Raw genomic sequence first — 20,850 nt, forward strand, 5'->3', positions numbered from 1 at the left:
CTCAGAAGAAAATATTTTTAAAGAAAAATATATGTATGTATGTGTGTACGAAAGGCCACAAGATATGAAATATATTTTGTATAGCAGCTAATCCAGCATTAAAGGAAAAGATTGATACCAAAGCATGTTGACAGCCTTCATTTTTTCTTTTCTTTTAAAGAGTTATGTACTTGAAAGAGAGAGAAAGACAGAGAGAGAGAGGGAGAGAGAAAGAGAGAAAGATAAATGGAAGTCTTCCATGTTCTGGTTCACTCCCCAGATGGCTGCAATGGCCAGGGCTGTGTCATACTGAAGCCAGGAACTAGGAGCTTCATCTGGGTCTCCCACCAGGGTGCCCAGGCCCAAACATTTAGGCCGTCCTCCACTGCTTTTCCCAGGCCATTAGAAGGGAGCTGGATCAGAAGTGGAGCAGCCAGGACTTGAACTGGCACCCACACGGAATGCCAGCATCACAAGCAGCAGTTTAACCTGCTGCGCCACAGTGCTAGCCCTGACAGCTTTCATTTTTATCCTCTACAAAAAAAAAAAATGACCACTGACCCCCCCCAATATGTTTGTATTCTTTTTCCCTAGTCTTGAATGTCATCAGTACGAGTCCTCTCTATACAAAAAAATAAAATAAAATAAATCTTGAAATAGTCTTTGTCCCGGCAGCTGGCATCCGAATGCTACTGACTGACTGCCAAATCAGAATGTTATTTTTACAAAATGCTTTTGACAGGTCAAATACAAATTTGCGAATGCATTTGAATAAATTGAATCCATGTGCCCTGGCTGTAGGCAGCAGGGAGACCATTGTCTTTGGTGAACGCATGGGTGTTTCACCCAGCAAGAGGAACAGAAGTTAAGAAGGAAGAAAACTTGTGGTCCACTTGTCCACTGATAGCAAGGCTTGTCCTTAGCTGTGACATTTTGCTTTTGGCAAGCGTTCCCTCATTTAGAGTGGATCCTATCAAACAATGTCATCCAGTAAAACACTCACTCCACCCCCTGGAGGTATACTGTGATGCTAACTCAGATTTCCAGACCAGCAGTGTGTGGGCCTACTCAAAAGCAGAGGTTTGCATAAGAGCCAAACTGAGGGTCTTTTGTGATCAAGATGGTGGACTGCTAACAACTGAATGAAAACCTTTGAGCGCTAAGTCATTTCTTTCATCCTAGAAGGAGAAGAAATCTGGGGTCTCAGCCAAGTCCTTGAGCGAGAACTTAAATGGATCCACAGCTCCTTTTCTGATTAAAACTTTGGCTATACCCATAGGAGCTCTTTGTCCTATCATGATGTCAAAGTGGAATGAGACTGCAACCTGGTGGGAACACAAGTCCAGCTTCTCCAATGTCTCCTTTTTGCTCCCACTTGTCGTTTCCACAGATTTCTATGTTTCATTTAAATCTCAGAATTGTCTCACTTCTGCCTTTTTTCAAATAAGAACCACGGTGAATTGACTCCTGTCTAGAACTTAGCTAGACACTTCTTTGGGACACCTGATGCCCAAGAGAAGGAAACCAGTGGACATATTGGCTGCTCCTTTCTTAGGTCCTTTACATTATATCTTCATTATGGCAAATAATCAATCACCAATGTGCATGAAGTGTACGTTATCAATTTCCCGCTGCAATTATGTTATGGAGGTAAACTCTACATCTTTATCTAAGGCCTGATGTTTCGTGTCCTTTTTTTTTTTTTAAATATATGCAGCAACCCATTCCAGGTCTGGTGGGGGCCAGCCTTGTGACTTGGGATGCAGAACATCAAGGTGGGTGGGCAGCTCTTAATGAACATAAATCCTGGCCAAGGCGCAGGAGTGTGCTGATGGCAGTGGTCCCTAAAGCCGGCCCCACAGACAGGCTAATGGGTGATGAATCTGAAAGTCTTAGATGCAGCTGGGGAGACTGAGACTGAAGTGAGCAGAGGGAGAAGCTAGCAGCTGGCTGAAAGCAGAGGTAAGAGGGAAGCTTTGGAGGAGCCGCGTGGACCCCTGGCACAGCTGTAGTCGTAGCTGCACGCACCCTGGACTGCTAATAGGGAGAGGAGTGGTTAAGGTGCCATCTTGCTTGACAAGCCAGCAGAATAAACACCTGTAAAAATGCTTCTGATACCTTTTCAAAATGACTGTTGAAATACTGTTTTTCATGTTACTCAGTGCCTCTAATGTAAATTCTACCCTGTTGATCTTAAGTATGCGATTCCACGTGCTTACCTTTTTTTGCTTTTATTGCCTGAAAACTTAAGGCTAAATTGGGGGTCCAACTTTGGTAACTTGCTCATTCCAGATGCCTTTTCACATTTGTCTCATGCTTTTATTTTTAAAGATTTATTTTATTTGAACTTCAGAGTTACACAGAGAGTGGAGAGGCAGAGAGAGAGAGAGAGAGAGAGAGAGAGAGAGAGAGGTTTTCTATCCACTGGTTCACTCCCCAATTGGCCACAACAGCTAGAGCTGTGCCGATCTGAAGCCAGGAGTCAGGAGTTTCTTCTGGGTCTCCCACGCAGGTGCAGGGGCCCAAGGACTTGGGCCATCTTCCACTGCTTTGCCAGGCCATAGCAGAGAGCCGGATTAGAAGTGGAGCAGCCAGGACTAGAACTAGTGCCCACATGGGATGACAGCGCTTCAGGCCAGGGCGTTAATCAGCTGCACCACAACACCGGCCCCCTGTCTCATGCTTTTAACTCATGGTTTTCTTCCTATTTTATATTATCCTTAACATCCTGGCTTACCTTTCTCTTCCACATATATAGATATACTCATGTGCATATATGTTGTACCTCTGCTCATCAAGATGGAATTCTAGACATTTCTCTTGTTTGTGTTGGTTTCTGTAAGGTAAACCAACACACTGGTACAGGGTCTACTGAGAGTAAAACAATAAAATCGAACAAACTTTGCTACTTCCCGCCTCTTGGCAGAACTAATTGTCCCAACAGGTGTTACAAAAATGCTTTAAGGTAAGCTGAGACATGGGAACACAGCGCTCTGAACAAGACAGCTCTTTTTCCCAGAAGAGAATGAATTCATTCGGCATGTTAGGCCCTGCCAGTAAAAAGCTGCTCCATTGTGTACTGGGTGCGCTCAGGGACTTAGCCAGCCACTGGATACGGGAGTTGAAGGGGTTCTCTCGGGAAGCCCAGAGAATCCACAGGAGATAGGGGGCTGCTGTTGAGGGCAGTAGGCGGGCGCGTTTTCATTCTGTACCTCCATGTCTGACGTGCACCTGCCATCCAAGCTGCAGCTGTGCCGAGGACTGCTATTGCGCAGAGTCAGGACGCACTGGCGCGAGGGCTGGGAGAGGCGTTTTCTGTTTGCCTGTTCCCACCAGGCTGCTGGAACCCCTCCTTTGTGTCTGTTTCAGGCTACACTCTCTTTTCTTTCCCGTTCGAAATGTTGCTGTCAGTGTACTCCACTGAACGCTATCAGATGCACAAATAACAATAGCTTCCTGGGAAAGATTTGCTGCTGTAGGCTATGGGCCCGTGCCAGGAAGAGAAAGAGAGCCAAGAACGCCGTTTCAGGAAAGCCGCAGCATTCACATCGCGGTTTCGGGATCGCTGTTCGGTTCCATTAGGGATTCTGGCTTAGGCTCCACCTCAGAACCTGGCCCGCATTATCTCCTCTGGCGGAACTTTGAGTCCCACACGCCCACAGATGTGGCTTGCGTTCTTGTTGAATTTTTAAGACCCGTCCATTACTGGAACATAGTGTGGGATGTTGGTTGTCTGTAAAGAGACAAGAACAGAAGGTGAGCACCCAAGAGGCTTCTGATGGTGGGGAGCTGGGGGCAGGGGTATCTGGTTTACTCAGAAAGGAAGTGGGGAGAAAACAAACCCACATTTCCCAGTGCTGATTCTGGCACTTGACAGTTTCTGGGAATTTCTGCCCTTGTGATACCAGGCATTGCCATCGCCGTCCTTGAACTTGTGCGCCTTGCCTGGTGGCTGGGGCCCATGTCGCACAGCCAAGTGTTCAGGAATCAAGACCTGGCTCCTTCAAGACCCAGCTGCCAGGCCAAGATGCTCTGGCAGGGGCAGGTGTCCTGAGTAGGCGTTGCTTCCCTCCAGGAGAGGATTAACTGGGTCAGTCAGGATCAAGGACCAAGCATCAGGTTCCCAGTTTTCCTCCCTCCTCTCCAGCACGCCCTTGGGAAGGCGGGGCCGGAAGTGCATGCTGTAGAGAGCCCTGCTAGGCCAGGACCTCTGGAAGCAGAGGAAAGCACCTCCCTCCATGGCCTTTCGGGCACCACTTCCTCTTCTCCCCCAGCTCTCTCCGTCCTGTCCTGAGGTTCCCGCCAGATGGTTTCGCTCTCCATGAAAACGATCAGGAGCATGCAGGCACAAAGGACGTTTCTTAGAGAAGACCTTACTACCTCAGTGGATAAAAATGAGCTCTCACCACATGCACAGCAGTGTGCCTCCTTCCCTGTGCTGGGCCCCGTGTCCTCACGTTACAGGAGAGGAAAAAGAAAACAGAGGGACAGAGCCATTTGCTCACCGTGACTCAGCCTGGCAATGCCAGATCCTGGATTTCAACCCAGGCTGTCTCAGTCCAGAGAACTCTCTAGAAAGAATCTGGTTGTCACCTCAATTGGAGGAGACCCTTAGAGCCCAAGCTACTGGGAGGAACACTTTTTAGAGAGGATCTGTAAGTAGGGTTTGGCAGCTTCAGCGGATAAAGACCCAGGAGGCCCTGTTACGTTTGATTGTGAGATAAACCATGAATAATTCCTTAGTGTAGGCATACCTGAAATTCAGGTGTAACTGGGTGTCCCATATTTTATCTGACACCTAACTGTAGGACCACTTCCTTCGTCCTGTCTTACTCTCTTCTTCCTTTCATATTAAGTGCACTGTTCCCCTGGTTTCTTCGATTTCTCCTCCATGCCTGATACCCACCCCAGGTTCCTTGACTATCTTGCTATGGAAATTGACAAGAGCCCAATGTGTAACCCAGATAGGGTTTACTGGAGGGCTTAGGCTTGAACCCGCAGAGACAACGTTGTGGGGAGGGTTTCTACCCACTGACTCTCCAGTGGGTTTTTCGCAAGTTGGGGAAGTACGGCTGTGACTGTGCCCCTTGGGTCTCTGGCTTGTTCCCCTCAGCGTATGGCATTTGGGTTTACACCAGCCTGGTATTCTGTGAAGGCATTTTGCTTCTTTTGGCACAATGACACGCTCAATGTGGCGGGCTTGCTCACTACCGCCTCTCCAGGAATGTCATATGTTGGTCTCGATGAGCTGTTCTGGGCATGCGTACAGGTTGGGGAAGCCACTAACTGGGCCCCAAAGAGTGTATTGCGGTTAGGGTCTGGACCCTCCTTGCTCCTGACTGGTTTAGAGGTGGAGTTGGATACACAGGTGAGGAGACGGGGACATGTTGGAGTGGGAGGACCTTGATTTAGTGAGCCCTATTCCTATCCTGTCTCATGGAACTTCCGATGCCGACTTTGCTACATATTCTTGCTTTTAGGTCAGCTGTGAATAAGCATGTCTTATTGCTTGAACAACCATCACGTGCCAGAGCTGGTTAGTTCAGAAGATTCAAGATGGTAGCTTCTGTCCTTGGGGTCTGTATGTGCCGGGTGCTTGTGAGCAGGTTCTGGGGGTCCCTGGCACCCCATAGAAGCAGAAACAACTGCTGCAAAGAAGGGCTGGGGTGGCAGGTGGCACTAGGGGCTGGGAAGACTTAGTCACCTCTCCCCTGTCTCATCTAGAGGAGTTCTGTGTTTGAGACTTTTCTTAGATTTCCACCAGTGATTTCATTCATTAAAAGACTTTGACAACTAGAATAAAAGTACTTATTGGAAATCACCCTTCTAGGCTGTTTAACGGATTTAAGAATCACTTGGGAGTCCTATCAGATACAGATTCTGACTGTGTGTCTGATGAGTTTCTGGCATCTGCTGAGGCTGTCATCCATAGAGGTCACTTTGAAGTCAAGGCTTCAAAGGATCCTCTCTGATGTGTGTGGACGTAGGTTGCTTTTCTTTCTCTTCTTTGATTCATAGGTAGATAGGCAAATGGTAGATACCTCTGGTAAATCTACATCTATATGTCATCTTCACCATGACTGTTTCATGGAAAGATTTAGGCAGCATTAGTAGTGACAATGTGACCAGTGCAATGAGGAACGTAATGTCCTTAGTGCAGGGAGTCATGGGAAACCAAGGAAGGTACTAGCACATTGAGATGATGCCGGAAAAGCATTCCTTACCTGGGTAGTTGAAATACAATCTATGGGGTGGGAGTTCAGTGCAGTGAGTTAAGTCACAGCTTGGGACACCAGCATCCCATATCAGAGTGCATGGTTCAAGTCCTGGCCACTCCACATGCAGCTTCCTGCTAATGTGCACCCTGGGCGGCAGCAAATGATGGCTCAGGTACTTGGGTCTCTGAAACTCATGCCAGATCCAGGCTTCTGGCTCTTGCCTGACACAGCCCTGATTGTGCAGGCATTGGAGGAGTGAACCAGCAGATGGAAGCAATATCTGAGTTTAAAATAAAAATGAAAAGAATTAAATATTTTTAAAGGAAAATACAGAAGCTGGCATTGATGTAGTGAGTTAAGCCCCCACCTGTGATGCTGGCATCCTTTATGTGCACCATGTCCTGGCCACTCCTCTTCCTTTCCAGCTCCCTGCTAATGTGCCTTGGAAAGCAGCAGAAGACGGCACAAGTGCTTAGGGTCCTTCCACCCACGTAAGAGACCTGGGTGAAGCTCTGGGCTTCAGCCTGGTCTATCCCTTGCTGTTGAGGCCATTTGGGGATTAAATCAGCAGGTGGGAGATGTGTGTGTGTGTCCCTTTTCTCTGTATAACTCTGTCTTTCAAATAAATAAATAACTTCTAAAAAATTAAAAATAAATAACAAATACAATACTCTGAAATGTTCCCCACCCCAGTGTTCTCCCAAGGTCAGAACCACTATGAGAATTTTCCGTTTGCCAGATTTCAAATTCCTGCAGACCCAAACAGTCCTGGGCCTTGAGAACTCTGTAACCCACACATAACTCAACCGTAGGCTCTCTGGGTTGGGCATAAGCCTAAGGAAGTCCTCTACATGGGTTAAAAGCACCTCGTGGCCTCTGTTTCGTATGAATATTTAACTAAGTGGACCCTTGCCTGCTGTCTGATCAGATAGATTTTACAACTTCTATTTCAAGTGTCCTTGTTTCTATTAGGTTGAGTGCTCCTTTCTTAAAAAAAGAAAGAAGAACTAAATGTTTATTTCTTTGGCCACAGATGATGTTGATGCTCCTGCCTTGGAGTGATTTTGTTTCTTTCTTTTTTTTTTTCCTTCTTCCTTTACAGCTGTGGCCTAGTTAATTGTAGGTGGGAAGCAAACTGAAATCATCCGACTTTCTGCTTTGCTTGGAAATCTTGCCCTGTTACATGGTGGGGGAGAGGGGTGTACTACTTAATAACAGGAAGTCAGGTCCCAGGATCAGCCCCATTGGTGTTCTTTGTGCATTGAAATAAAGAAGAGCGAGCATGTGGTCTGCAGTTTTCTCATGATGAGGGAAGAGGGGAAAGAGAGGGATGTGTGAATGACCCGGGGATGAGTCACTTATTTCTAAAACCGGAGTCCAAATGCTCTTTGTTGGCTGTGGGTTGTAACCCCTGTGTGTTCTGGCCTCCCATTCACAGAGACAAAGGGGTGAGTGATTCAGGTCTCAGACTGCTTCACTGCTGACAGTGGGAACTAGTGTACTAAAATATCCCATCCCCATGTCACTAGTTTAGCTTAGACATAAACGCATGCTACTAATAATACCCAGGCTACTCAAGTAAATAAAGATCCTCACGATGGGAAGATGTTTTCTATTCCTTTGAACAAAATATTTCTCCTAGATGCTTAATTGGTTTTATGGAGGAAAGGCAAGGAAAAGTTGGAGACACTGGCAGATGCTTTAAAGCCAGGCCACTGAATGATGCTGTAAACAGCAGATATGGTTGCTGGCACAGTCCACTTCTGCTTCGCTCAATCTCCTTGAATCGAGGAATACAGGGATGTTATGGGCCTGGTTTCATGGCTTTCAAAGTGTGGTTCCTGGGCCAGCACATTGGCCTCACCTGGGAATTTGTTAGAAATGCAAATTCTTGGGCCCTACACTAGATCTGTTAAATCTACAGGGGTGTGTGCATTTTTTTTTTTTTTTTTTTTTTTTTTTTTTTTTTGACAGGCAGAGTGGACAGTGAGAGAGAGAGACAGAGAGAAAGGTCTTCCTTTTGCCGTTGGTTCACCCTCCAATGGCCGCTGCGGACAGCGCGCTGCGGCCTGCGCACCGCGCTGAACCGATGGCAGGAGCCAGGAGCCAGGTGCTTTTCCTGGTCTCCCATGGGGTGCAGGGCCCAAGCACCTGGGCCATCCTCCACTGCACTCCCTGGCCACAGCAGAGGGCTGGCGTGGAAGAGGGGCAACCGGGACAGAATCCGGCGCCCCGACCGGGACTAGAACCCGGTGTGCCGGCGCCGCTAGGCGGAGGATTAGCCTAGTGAGCCGCGGCGCCGGCCTGCATTTTTCTTTATTCAAGATTTATTGATTTATTTGACAGAATGACAGAGAGGGTGAGGGGGACAAAGATATCCTCTGCTGCTTGTTCATTCTGCAGATAGCCACAATAGCCAGGATTGGGCCCTGCTGAAGCCAGGAGCAAGGAACTCCATTGGGGTTTCCATGTGGGTCGCAGAGGCCTTGGGTCATTGTCTGCTGCTTTCCCAGGCACATAAGCAGGAAACTGGATCAGAAGCAGAGCAGCCGGGACTTCCGATGCTGTGATATGAGATGCCAGCCCCAACAGAGGGGGCTTTGATGCACCCTCTAGGTGATTCCGATAAAGTGTCAGAACCAGTGGCCTAGCTTCTCAGGCAACAGCACAAGTTAAAGGAGTTTTCCTGTGGAATTTAGAGACCTCATCATCAGGGTTCTGTGGCTGTGCTGCTTCTCCATGGCTGTATATTCCAAACCCTGCATGTTTCTTAAAAATGAAAAAACCAAGGTCCTCTCTGAGGCCAATAAGCCAGTATCCCTATGAGTGAGGCCCAAGTCAAAAGCTCCCAGGAGGAACCAGTTAAAAGAGGGTTGCTAACTTGGCAGCTCTTGGCTGTGCCAGGGACCCTCATACCCCCTGGTTGTAGCCATTTCATCCAAATTCAGGCGAAATCCATGTGCTTGTGCCCTAGGCTAGGAACAGCCGTCTGCTTTCCCCTGGAGGAACCCCTGCTAGGGTTGCAGGTTGATGCCCCACCTCCCACTCGCTGACCAGGCTTCCAGCCGAAGGGACCTTCTTCAAATCATAAACACTCCTATTCCCTCTCAGTATTCCAACCCCAGCATATACTTGACGTCCCAGGTTCTGATGCAACACCAGAGCTGATGCCAACACCCGGAAGCCCGCCTAGGTTGAGGGTAATTTATAAAGAGCAGAACCTGAATCAGCTTGTAGTCACTGACCTTACGCCAGTGCTTCTTCCCTTCCTCCTGGCCCAGGATGCAGGAACCTGTTGTCCCCTACCAGCAAGGCTGCATGAGTCAGCATGAGTTGGCAGTCAGCCTTGTGTCCAGGAACAGGAATACCTGAGGGCAAGGCAGGGAGCCCTGACGCCAGACACATGAGCGGGATTTGAGAGCAGGGCTCCAGGTTCAGCCTGGGAATGAGAATGCAAATGAAGCACATGTCATAAAGGTCAAGGTGAACTGGCCTGACCCTTAGTGTCAAAGGAGCATGATCTACCTCAGATTCATCGAGCCTGGCTTCTAAAGCTAAGCAACGTCTAGAGGTCACTGGCTCTGGGCTTATTGGAAAAACCCCCACCCTGCCCCGGAAGTAGACCAAGCATGGCACAGGGTAGAAGCAGTGGGTGAGAAAGATTAGTCTCCAACATTGAATCATGACGGCACTCAGCGGTTCCGCTTCTGGCTAGATCTCCAAAAGAGTCAGAGGCAGGGACTTGAAGAGGTATCTGTACACTCATGTTCATGACACCATTATTTGCAGTAGGCAAAAGATAGCAACAGGCCAGGCCCGTCCATGGATAAATGGATCCAAAACAGTAACCTGTCCTGCATAGTGGTGTATCATTCATTCCTAAAAAGGAAGCAAGCTCTGATTCACGCTACATGAATTAGCCCAGAGTACATTATGTGAAGAGAAATATGTTAGTCGTGAGAGACTGTGTGAGTCCCACCTCCATGAGATGCATAAATTGGTCAGACTCACTGAGACAGAAAGTGTGATAGGGGACGGAGCCATGGTGTAGCGGGTAAATCTGCCATTGCAGTGCCGACATCCTGTGTGGGTGCCGGTTCAAGTCCCAGCAGCTCCACTTCCAATCCCTCTCTCTGCTATGGCCAGGGAAAGCAGTAGAGGATGGCCCAAGTCCTTGGGGCCTTGCACTCACGTGGGAGACCATAAGAAACTCCTGGCTCCTGGCTTTGGATCGGCACAGCTCTGTCCATCGCAGCCTGTTGAGGAGTGAACCAGTAGATAGAGGACGTCTCTCTCTCTCTCTCTCTCTCTCTCTCTCTGCCTCTCTGTAACTCTGCCTTTCATATTGATAAATAAATCTTTTGTTTTTAAAAAAAAAAGAATGATAGAGGCACCAGGGCATGGAGAGAAGGGGGTGTGGATGGGGAGTTACTGCTTTATGGATCAGAGGTAGAGTTTTACACGCTAAAAACGTTCTGGAGATGGATAGTGGTGACGGTTGTGCAACAGTGGGAATATGCTTTATGCCACTGAACCACATCCTTAAAAACACGATAATAATTTGTATTTACCATGATTTAAAAAAAAGGAGAGATCCGTATCTGGAACTGAGAGGTTTGAAGGGTGGGAAACCCAGAAAAGCTCCCACATATCACCCATGAAACAGGAGGGGCTACGAACCTGGGAAACTGGGAGAAGTTCATGGCTGGGGCTTGGCTGTGAGCACAGTTCAGTTTCCCAAGGACGCTGCCAGTTTGGCTGCTGTGTTATTATTTTTTTAATTATCATTTCTGTGGCCGTTGCTGTGGCGCAGTGGGTTAATGCCCTGGCCTGAAGCACTGGCATCCTCTACGGGCGCCAGTTCGAGTCCCAGCTGCTCCTCTGCTGATCCAGCTCTCTGCTATGGCCTGGGAAAGCAATGGAAGATGGCCCAAGTCCTTGGGCCTCTGCACCCACATGGGAGACCTAGAAGAAGCTCCTGGCTCCTGGCTTCAGATCGGCACAGCTCTGGCCGTTGTGGCCAATCGGGGCGTGAACTGTCGGATGGAAGACCTCTCTCTCTCTGCCTCTCCTCTCTCTGTGTGTAATTCTGACTTTAAATAAATAAATAAATCTTAAAAAATTTATCATTTCCTTTCATGTTATTTGAAAGGCAGAGAGAAATCTTCCATCTAGTGGTTCACTCCTCAAAACACCTGCAACATATCCAGGAGCCCAGAACTCCCTCCAGGTCTTCCACATGAGAGGCTGGGACCCGAGCATTTGAATCATCACTTGCTGCCTGCCGAAGTACACATGAACAAGAAGCTGGATAAGAAGCAGAGCCAGGACTCAAACCTGGCACTCTCATTAATGGGATGCAAGTGTCCCAAGTGGCATCGTCGCCACTGTGCCACACGCCTGCCCTTGCTTTGGTTTTAGTACTTTGAAATACACCCTGAGTTTTGGTGAAGCAGCTGGTGTGTCCCCACCCCACCCACCCTGGACCATTTCCCTGTGGTTAAACTCAATGGAAGCAGTCTCAGTGTTGCCCGTCACCAGGGGCTGCTTAACAAGAACCCTGGGCTCAGCTGAGGGACAATGAGGCCACTGTTTCCGTTTTTTTTTTAAGCAGTCACTGATAGAAGGCACTTAGCTCTTAAGCATCTGTACTTCTCCAAATCCTAAATCAACGCTTTTGTTTCTGCGTCAAAGGGGTAATAACCAATACCCTGCTCCAGTGGCCTTGCTCTCTAGTGGAAGTCTACCTGAGTTTATACCACACAGAGACTTGGAGAAAGGGAAGAGGGCATTCATTCCATTACATTTTTTATGATGAATCAAACAATAAAGTCTAAGGAAGTTTTCCTTATAGATTTTCAGGTAGTTCATAGCCTGGGAGAACGTAATACGGTTTTTTTCCTCTGGATGGTGCACAGGCATTCTGTTTCTTTCCATCCCTTAATTACCATGCCCTCTCCGTGCTCCAGGGTCAAGGTTGCCTCCCCTCAGGGGACGGTGGACTTTGCTGTATTCCACATGAGGAAAAGGACACCTTGCAAATTCAGGGACTCGCTGGGCTTTGGGTTAAGTAAATACTTCACCTAAGGGGGCACATGGCCTCTGTCAGAAATTGTCAGGACACAGAAGAGATGCAAATAGAGGAGATTATCCATGATTACACACTTACCTGCTTCTAACTGAAGGTCCCTGGTGCATGCTGGGAGTTCGACTGTTGCTGTAACAAGAAGGATTTGTAAGCCTAGGTACAGGCAGATGGAGCATGATCTGACCCCCTTTGCTCTCCCTTCAGTCTTGTAACCACCCTGCCTGGCCTTTTCTTCCACCTGTTGGTCTGTTTGGCTTAGGTGTCTGGTCCACCTGCACTCTGAACTCATTATTCATAGATCCTCTAGCTACTTTGAACTCACTGATTCACCTTGACCTTTAAGTTCTGGGTGATTTTGGACGTCGCTGCCACTGTCCTGATTTCCACCATTTACCTAGACCTCCAACCCCAGGGTATTTGTTGCGTTTTGTTTTTAAGCTTCCAATTTCAGAATACTTGTGAATCTACAAAACATTTTTCAAGCCCTGTACCAGATCTCTATCCACACCTACCATCCTCAGTCAGCCAAAATTCAGAACAGACTGCACCACCTATCATGAAACTAATCTAAATGGTCCCAAAAAGCACCACTAGGATACATTGTTTTTTAATCTCCGAGAGATCTTAATGAGAAAGTACAGCTTGAATTTTTCAGTGGTCGTCTAGGCAACCCAATAGATTAACAAGCTAATCCTGAAACAGGCCTGATTTTTCAGATATCAAAACATTCCCTTATTGACTCACTTTGAATTTGTAATACAAAAAAAAATCTGATTCATTGACTAATTCAATCCCCACTGGCCAAACTAGTATAGATCATTTTCTGTGGCTTATTGTTTTGTTTATTTGGGATTTTTCTGTCTTTGCTGTTATAGATGCTGCTTCATGAGAAGACTTTTGTCAAAATAATAAACTAAATATTTTAACTTTACTCTACCACATGGAAGTTCTTCCACAGTATACCTGAGTTCTCTGTGGCCAAAACAGAAAATGGTTCAGACTAAAAGACAAGATTTTTTTTTTTTTTTTTTTTTTTTTTTTTTTTGTCACAGACCAAATCCCCTAGACTTCTAACAGCCAAGAGCTTGCTGGAGCCCCCACCTCTCGACTCAAGGATTCTGTGATTCCAGTAACACTGGGAGGGTCACTGTCTCACATGGCCAGGCACCATTTACACCTCTGCCTGCCTGTCCCCTTGAGAAAAACATCCTAGGAAAACATGGCCTACACAATGTTCCCCAGATGAGCAGCTCTCCAAAGTTGCCTCTGACCCATGCTGGCAAGGCCATTCTAGTGCCATTCATCAGACCTCTAGCCTTGTCTTTGCCACCCTCGGTGGTGTCTCCTTCCCTAGTAGGAAGGTAGGGCTCACCCTCTTGTGCCTGCTCCCTGAGATGTCAAAAGGAGAAGAGCACCAGTTCTGCCTGCCAGAGAGTTTAGGCCACACAGGGAAGCTCTTCACGTAGGCCTGTCACCGAGGAGCAGCAAGGAAAGCTTTTGTAGAAAATACACATTTTCATTCACTTGGTCAGAAGTCGTTACAAGGTCAAGAAGACACTAGGGGCAAAAAAGAAAAACGTAAGATGGTTAAATTAGAGGAGTTTGAGAGAAGAAAGGGACATTACTGTAAATGAGTAGCACATTAAAATAATGAAACCTTCAACAAGCACTTGGCCTAGTAGTTAAGATGCCTGCAATACATGTGGAAGTGGTCAAGTTCAAGTCCCAGCTCTGCTGCTGACTCCAGCTTCCTGCTCATGTATGCTCTGGGAGGCCTCAATGATGGCTCAGATAGTTGGATCCTTGCCACTCATGTGGGAGACCTGGATGGAGTTCTTGGCTCCCTGCTGCCACCTGGCCCATTCCGAGCTGTTGTAAGCATTTGGGAGCTTCTACCAGTGAGCAGATGGGAGCTAGCTAGCTCTCTCCCTCCCCTGCCCCTTCTTGCCCCCTCTCTCTGTGTCTCTCTCTGAGTCTTAAATAAGCAAACACTTTTTAAAAAGCCACAAAACCCTTTAATATCTTATGAGCAATACAATACTCATTGGGTCAAGGATACTTAAGGAATCAGCTTTAGGCAAAAATTAAGTGTTCCTATCTCTGTTTACCTCTTCTATGAGGATAACTCAAAAAAGTTCATGGGAGAATGGAACAAAAGGATAATGCCTATCTTCCATAAACTTTTTGAACATCCCCCCATAAATTCTACTTATCCCCCATTTTACATCAGAAAGAAAAGAGAGCTTTCTCCTCATGGGGCTGGCCTCAATTCTCTTCACAGCTTCTGAACACTGATTTTCTAACCCCTTCTCAATTTCTATTTGGGAGGAACATGTTAATTATGTCTTTTTAAAATTTTTTATGAATATGAAGAGAACAGATTTCATGTGTTTCACAGATAGACTTCTAAGACAATACCATACACTGCAACTGGTTATCACGTGGGCTCATGCAGCCATGAACCACATACTGTGGGCTGAAAGGGGGTTGAGGCAAGGGTCAGCATACCAGTGCAGCTCAGAGCACAGGGGCAGGTGTTTGGTGCCGTGGTTGAGATACTGCTTGGGATACCACAGCGTGTGGCAGCATGCCGGGTTCCTGTCTCAGCTCCACTTCCAGTCCTAGCTTCCTGCTCATCCTTATCCTGGGAAGCAGCAGGTGCTGGCTCAAGTGCTTGGGTCCCTACCACCCAGATGCAGTTCTGGGGTCCTGGCTTTGGCCTGAATCACTGGAGAGATGATCTTTCTGTTTCTGTCTCTATCTGCTTTTCAAATAAATAAAAATATATAAATTCCAAATACTTTTTTTTTTAAAAGTGTAGTGGGTGTTCTAGAAGAGGGTAGACCTGCCTGGGGCATTAAGCAACTCTCCAGCAAGCCTCTTGGCAGCGCGCTCACCCTCTGTGAAAGCAAGGAGCTCTGGAGTAGCCTGCTCTTCTCTCTGGAGACTCAAGCAAGCAGCCCCCAACACCTCGCTGTACAGCTTCCCTCTCATCAGGCCTGTGGCTCTGCTGAATGTTTGTAACCCCTAAACAAAACAAAGTCTGCGTTTTTTATTCACCTAAGGCTGTGATCCCATAAGCACATGCTTGCAAAATATATACTCAGAATTCACCCTGGCCACTGAGTTCCATGGAAACCAAATAACGGGAGATTAAGAGAGGCTGAGGGCATTTAATTTCTGGGTCAGGGCCTGGACTGATTTAATTCAAGCGGCTCTGATTTTATTTCTACCGGGGACTGGCATGTATATGAGAGCTTACTTTCCCAACTGGGGGTAATTGCTAGATGACATCACTTTTATGGCCATAGGCTCGCTTGTGTAATGGTTTGTAGAGCTTGAGGGGAATATTTCTAAATATAGTTCTTGGCTTGCTGCTCAAAAGTGCTTGAGCCAGAGGGCAGCTCCTGCCTCTCTTGTACTTTCCCAGGGACCCAAAATATTTTTATATATAGAGCCAGGGATTTTTTAAAAAAATTATTATTCTACCCCTAAAATGAACATAGTACATTCTCTAGCATTTATATAAATGGGTCTTTTGGGTTCCTGGGTTGAGAATGATGGCGCAATGATGACTCTTTGTCAGAGCTGGGACATTTTCCAGACCCAAATATGGGATTAAATGTGTTAGTGAGCAGTCCTGAAATGCCTCCGGATTTCAGAAGATTGTTTGGGTTCAGGGTTTGCACATCGCCCACTCACTTAGCCATACAAGTGCTATTTCTAAATATCCTTTTTCCAAAGCACTGGAGCTGGGATTATAAAGTGACAAATGGTAACTTCCCAAAATGTCTGGGCTCTGGCTCCTGGTGGTGGGCATGATGGCATCTGGGGCGGACGGGGTTGTTGGAGGGGGAGCTGCTGAGTATGGAGGAGACCTTGCTGGGCTCGTGGATACCCCAGCCTCTGCTTGCCCAGGGCCTGTCTCCGGCAGAATGCCAGGGGGCTAAGTCAGGAGGGACAGCTTAAAGCAGCCCTTTCTCCTTTCTGCCCCAAAGGCCTAGTCTCCCCGAAGGCCATGCGGTGGAATTCAGTCCAGAAGCCAAGAGTGCTACCACTCCACACTCACTAGCATGACTACAATCCAAAGACAATGAGAATATCAACAAGAACGTGGAGACATAGGAACCCTCCCACACTGCTCAAGGGGGTGTAAAATGGGCATCTAATTTGGAAGAGCCTGGCAACACTTCCAAAGGTTCAATATAAGGTTCCCATTGATGCATGGACCCAGCAGTTCCAATAGGTAAAGGCTGTGACAAAGGGGTTTGAAGTGTCTTTCGGTGGTGATGAAGATGTTCTCACGTTAGATTGTGGTGATGATTGCCCAAACCAATGAATATCCTAAGAAAACAATTGAGCGGTATACTTTAAAATATGGGTGAAGTGTATATTGTGTACATTGTATCTCAACTAAGTGTTTTCCAAGAACACAAATCAAGAGTCAGGGCCAACCTTGACTTCTAGAAGAGAGCTTCCAGCGCCCTGATTACACGTGGAGACTTCATAAGAAACGCGTTCAGGGGATGGTTGGAAAGTCATGTGCTACAAGTTTTACACCTCACGTGGGCCCTGTGCTGGAAGGAGGGCATAAAGAGAATGCAGAATTGAGAGCAGGTGAGTAGCTGGGCACTGAAGAAATCTGCGTGTGTACAGAAATAGGGTGTTTCTCTGAAGGCACATAAAGCCCAGAAGAACTCTGCCTCCTGTAAAAGCCGACACTGAGGTGGGTGCGTGTTTCCTAGCCTGCCTCGGCTTCTGCCCTCAGTGCGGTCCTATCATCTCAGCCCCACTTTGGAATGAGCCACCATTGATCCTTTTTAGGACTCTGGCCTCCCGTAAGGCCTTAATGCCTAAATGAAGCTTCTTGGCTTTGGACAGCTTAGATGTGAGAGGAATCTGCCCTTTATCATCATATCCTCCAGGTAAAAGATAGTAAGGTGATGGCCTGTGCCGCAGGTCACTAGGCTAAGCCCCGCCTGCAGTGCCGGCACCCCGGGTTCTAGTCCCGGTCGGGGCGCTGGTTCTGTCCCAGTTGTTCCTCTTGCAGCCCAGCTCTCTGCTATGGCCGGGGAGTGCAGTGGAGGATGGCCTGGATCCTTGGGCCATGCACCCGCATGGGAGGCCAGGAGGAAGCACCTGGCTCCTGGCTTCCGATCGGAGCAGCGTGCTGGCCGCAACACACTGGCCATGGCGGCCACTTTAGCGGTGAACCCATGGAGGAAGGAGGACCTTTCTCTCTGTCTCTCTCTTACTGTCTAACTCTACCTGTCAAAAAAAAAAAAAAAAAAGATATAAGATGCATCCAAAAGAATTGCTTAAAAAATGCTAGTCCTTGGGCCCCTGCACCCACATGGGAGACCTGGAAGAAGCTCCTGGCTCCTGGCGTTGGATCAGCGCAGCTCCAGCTGTTGTGGCCATTTGGGGAGTGAACCAGTAGATGGAAGATCTTTCTCTCTGTCTCTCCCTCTCACTGTCTGTAACTCTACCTCTCAAATAAATAAATAAATAATCTTTTTTAAAAAGGAGCTCAAGGAGCTGCCTTTGCCAGTGTAGAGTGTAGGAGTTCTCTACCCAGTCTGACGACTGGCATGTGCCCATGTAGGTGGCAGGAGCTCATCTCTGAATGGGTGAGATGGGTTATGCTAGATTGCATTTCTGATCACGTCTCTTTGGTTGCTATAAATATATTTCTCCATGTGTGCTATTTCCTGTGTACTTATGTATTTTGCAAATTTTGTTCACAATTATACTGTACATCACTTTTAGAGTTTTTCTGAGTCCCTTTCAAGGCAGTCATTATGTCTTAAAACATCCCCCAGAGTCAGGCAGAGGCATTTATTACTTTTTTTAAAAAAATTCCTCTGTCCTTACCAGAAGCAGTGAAGGAGGGTTTGGGAGCAGTGACAATACAGAGGCGCCAAGATAGGAAAGATGATTAATTGGCAGGACTAACATGGGCGCTGTTGGAGAGAGGGCTGGGGCGGGGCGGCACGGGGTCCCGGCAGCCATCCCACTGCCTCTTCTCTCTGTCCCTGGATAGGATTTCCTGGCATCAGCAAGGCCGCCTCCTTGCGATGTTCCCAGGACATCCAGCATGCAAATGCTCCACCCTGAACCCAGTGCAGCCAACCCACTCAACACTGACTCCTTTTACTCCCGAATTACCAAGAATTCTCATGCATGGGAGGATGATGGCCTGGGTGTTCCTAATTGTCTTCCTAGCATCTAAAGTGGTGTTATTCACCCCTCTGGAAGCTGCTCTCCCTGATCCGTGATTCTCCTTAAGTTTTTAAGTGGCAAACCACCCTGTAGGAAACCCGTGGTTTCTGTTATTTTTCATGGAAAGTTTTTTAAAGGGCTTAGGAGTCCATAAGAGAAATCCAAGTCATTTGTTTGTTTGATGAGCCCTAGTGTCATGCTTTGGCCCCATCACGGTGTTCATGTGGCCAGCAGATCCCTCTGCCCCTGTGCACTGTGACTTCCTCCTGTGCAAACTGAAGATGAGTATGCACACACACAGCAGACACACACACACACACACAGAAGCACACACTCAGTGAGACTTGCTACACACATAGGCGTGCACAGACATGTACACCCTCAGACACACACCCCTCTATATGTAATGGCCCTGGGGATTCTAAACCCCTTTGCAAAGCTCAGGGCAACCTGATCATGAGTAGCCATGTCACTTGTGAGCAAAACCTCTCCAATGCAGTATGGGAAGCTGCCCTTGAAACTCAGTGACTTAAAGATGAGGGCAGAATCGGGGATGGGACTGAAGGCACTGGAGCCAGTGAAACCAGGCAACGTCCTCACCAGAAGTGAGGCACAACGAGTGTCCTGCAGCCCATGCGTCCACGGGCCCCGCTCCTGTTACCAGCTCAGACTGCAGCCTCCAGCACGAGCCTCCGTGGAGGACCAGTGCACTGTGCGTCAGGCTTGCTGCTGTCAGATGTTTATGTTCACTCTTGTTTCTTACAAAGCTTATTGTGGCCCCTTTATACCTGAAAAGTTCCCAGACCATAAGCTGAGAGTATATATTTAAGTTGAAAAGAATTCGTTTAAGTCACATTATTTAATCGTCGAATAAAACAGTGTCTTTATAACTGCCCCTATCTAGTCCATAATTACATGCTTTGGATAAGGGCCTGGTTCACATCCAAATTCCCCAGGAGATGAAGAGTGTCAGCTCAGGGCACACACACATAAGCGAACTGTGATATAACTTGCATTTATTTTTTCTTGAAAATACCAAGGCAGTTAGCTAATAGTCATGACACCATCATTCTCTGCATACTATTTGGTTTTCTTTTCTTTTCCTCTCTCCCCTCCACACCTCCCTTCATCCTTTTCTGCTTTCCTTCCCTCCTTCACCTTATAAATAAAAAAGTCTCTGTTTACAGGGTGTTTGTAGAAAGAATTCCTTAGTATCCCTTGACTTATTTCATGGGCATGGGTCTCCCATGGGGTGCAGGGCCCAAGCACTTGGGCCATCCTCCAATGCACTCCCGGGCCACAGCAGAGAGATGGCCTGGAAGAGGGGCAACCGGGACAGAATCCGGCGCCCCGACCGGGACTAGAACCCGGTGTACCAGCGCCGCTAGGCGGAGGATTAGCCTAGTGAGCCGCGGCACCAGCCCACACCTACAGGTGGTACTGTGACTGCATTCTCTCCCGCCCCTCACCTCCCCTTCCAGCTTTGGAAGCTCACCTTTGGGCATCAGACCTCTTGAGTTTGGAGGTGGATTCCCTTCTGAAACAGTTAAAAACAATCAGCAATTAGTTGTAACATATTTAACTCCGTGTCCTTCCTTGGCTTCAGTTCTATCTGTGGCTTATCCGCTAGAAGAGCAAGCGCTTTTGTAGAAAATCCTCCACCATGAGAAAAACTGGGACTGGCTGGTTGCCTTCACCCCCTCTCGCCACTCTCCTCCACCCTCTTCCATGTGGATATTACGTCCTTCAGATCAGTTTCCTTAGATCCGTTTTCATCCTAGCCTAAACTTAGAGTGTTTCCAAAGAAAATGCCTGTGATTTTCCGCACTGCCCACAGAAATAGCCATGCCTCCAGCGTTGCTATGAAGTTGGGCTCTTTGCTTGGCCAGGCAGAATCTGCTGGGTCCTCCAAGATTTAAAGAGTTAAGAGAATTGATGGAATGTCTTGGAATGTTGGCAGGGGAGGCTGCAGCCCTCTTCCTTTTGCGTTCTCACCCTGGACAGCTGGAATCCGGCACCATGAGAACTCAGTGGTGTCTCCGGAAGGGCGATCTTTAACACTCTGTTCTCACCTGCCAGCTTCCGTGTGTGTTGCAGTGCACCTAGAGGCCCGGATGTGCAACTCCGCACACTGAGGTTGATCTTGACCTTGTCCCTGGTGAGTCCCCCAAGACGGGGAGGAAAGACTTTTATTTAGGAGCCTGCTGCTAATCCTTGAGGGCAAACTCTCTCAAGATCCGGGAGGGTAGCAGTGAGGGAAGGTAGGGAGCGAGGAGAGCAAAGAGGAAGCTGAGTTATTTTGGCTGCATTTTTTTTTTCTTGCCTGATTACATCGCAGTGACC

General features: G+C 47.6%; 1 protein-coding gene and 2 long non-coding RNA genes across 7 annotated transcripts in view; 1 reads left to right on the plus strand and 2 right to left on the minus strand.

The window, feature by feature from the left end:
- Nucleotides 1-20,850, plus strand: part of FRMD4A (FERM domain containing 4A) — a 644,478-nt gene that overhangs the window by 318,987 nt on the left and 304,641 nt on the right. The window lies entirely within an intron of this gene.
- Nucleotides 2,286-7,875, minus strand: LOC149122647 (uncharacterized). The gene is made up of 2 exons (XR_016219117.1): nt 6,204-7,875; nt 2,286-3,712 (listed from the first exon to the last, which is right to left on the minus strand). It is a non-coding gene; the product is annotated as an uncharacterized LOC149122647 (long non-coding RNA).
- LOC138845002 (uncharacterized) lies at nt 11,816-20,346 on the minus strand. Its single transcript, XR_016219116.1, has 2 exons — nt 20,003-20,346; nt 11,816-13,842 (listed from the first exon to the last, which is right to left on the minus strand). It is a non-coding gene; the product is annotated as an uncharacterized LOC138845002 (long non-coding RNA).

This window comes from Oryctolagus cuniculus, chromosome 13 (genome assembly GCF_051225735.1).
Source record: "Oryctolagus cuniculus isolate XC-2025 breed Fujian yellow rabbit chromosome 13, ASM5122573v1, whole genome shotgun sequence".
NCBI classification, from domain to species: domain Eukaryota; kingdom Metazoa; phylum Chordata; class Mammalia; order Lagomorpha; family Leporidae; genus Oryctolagus; species Oryctolagus cuniculus.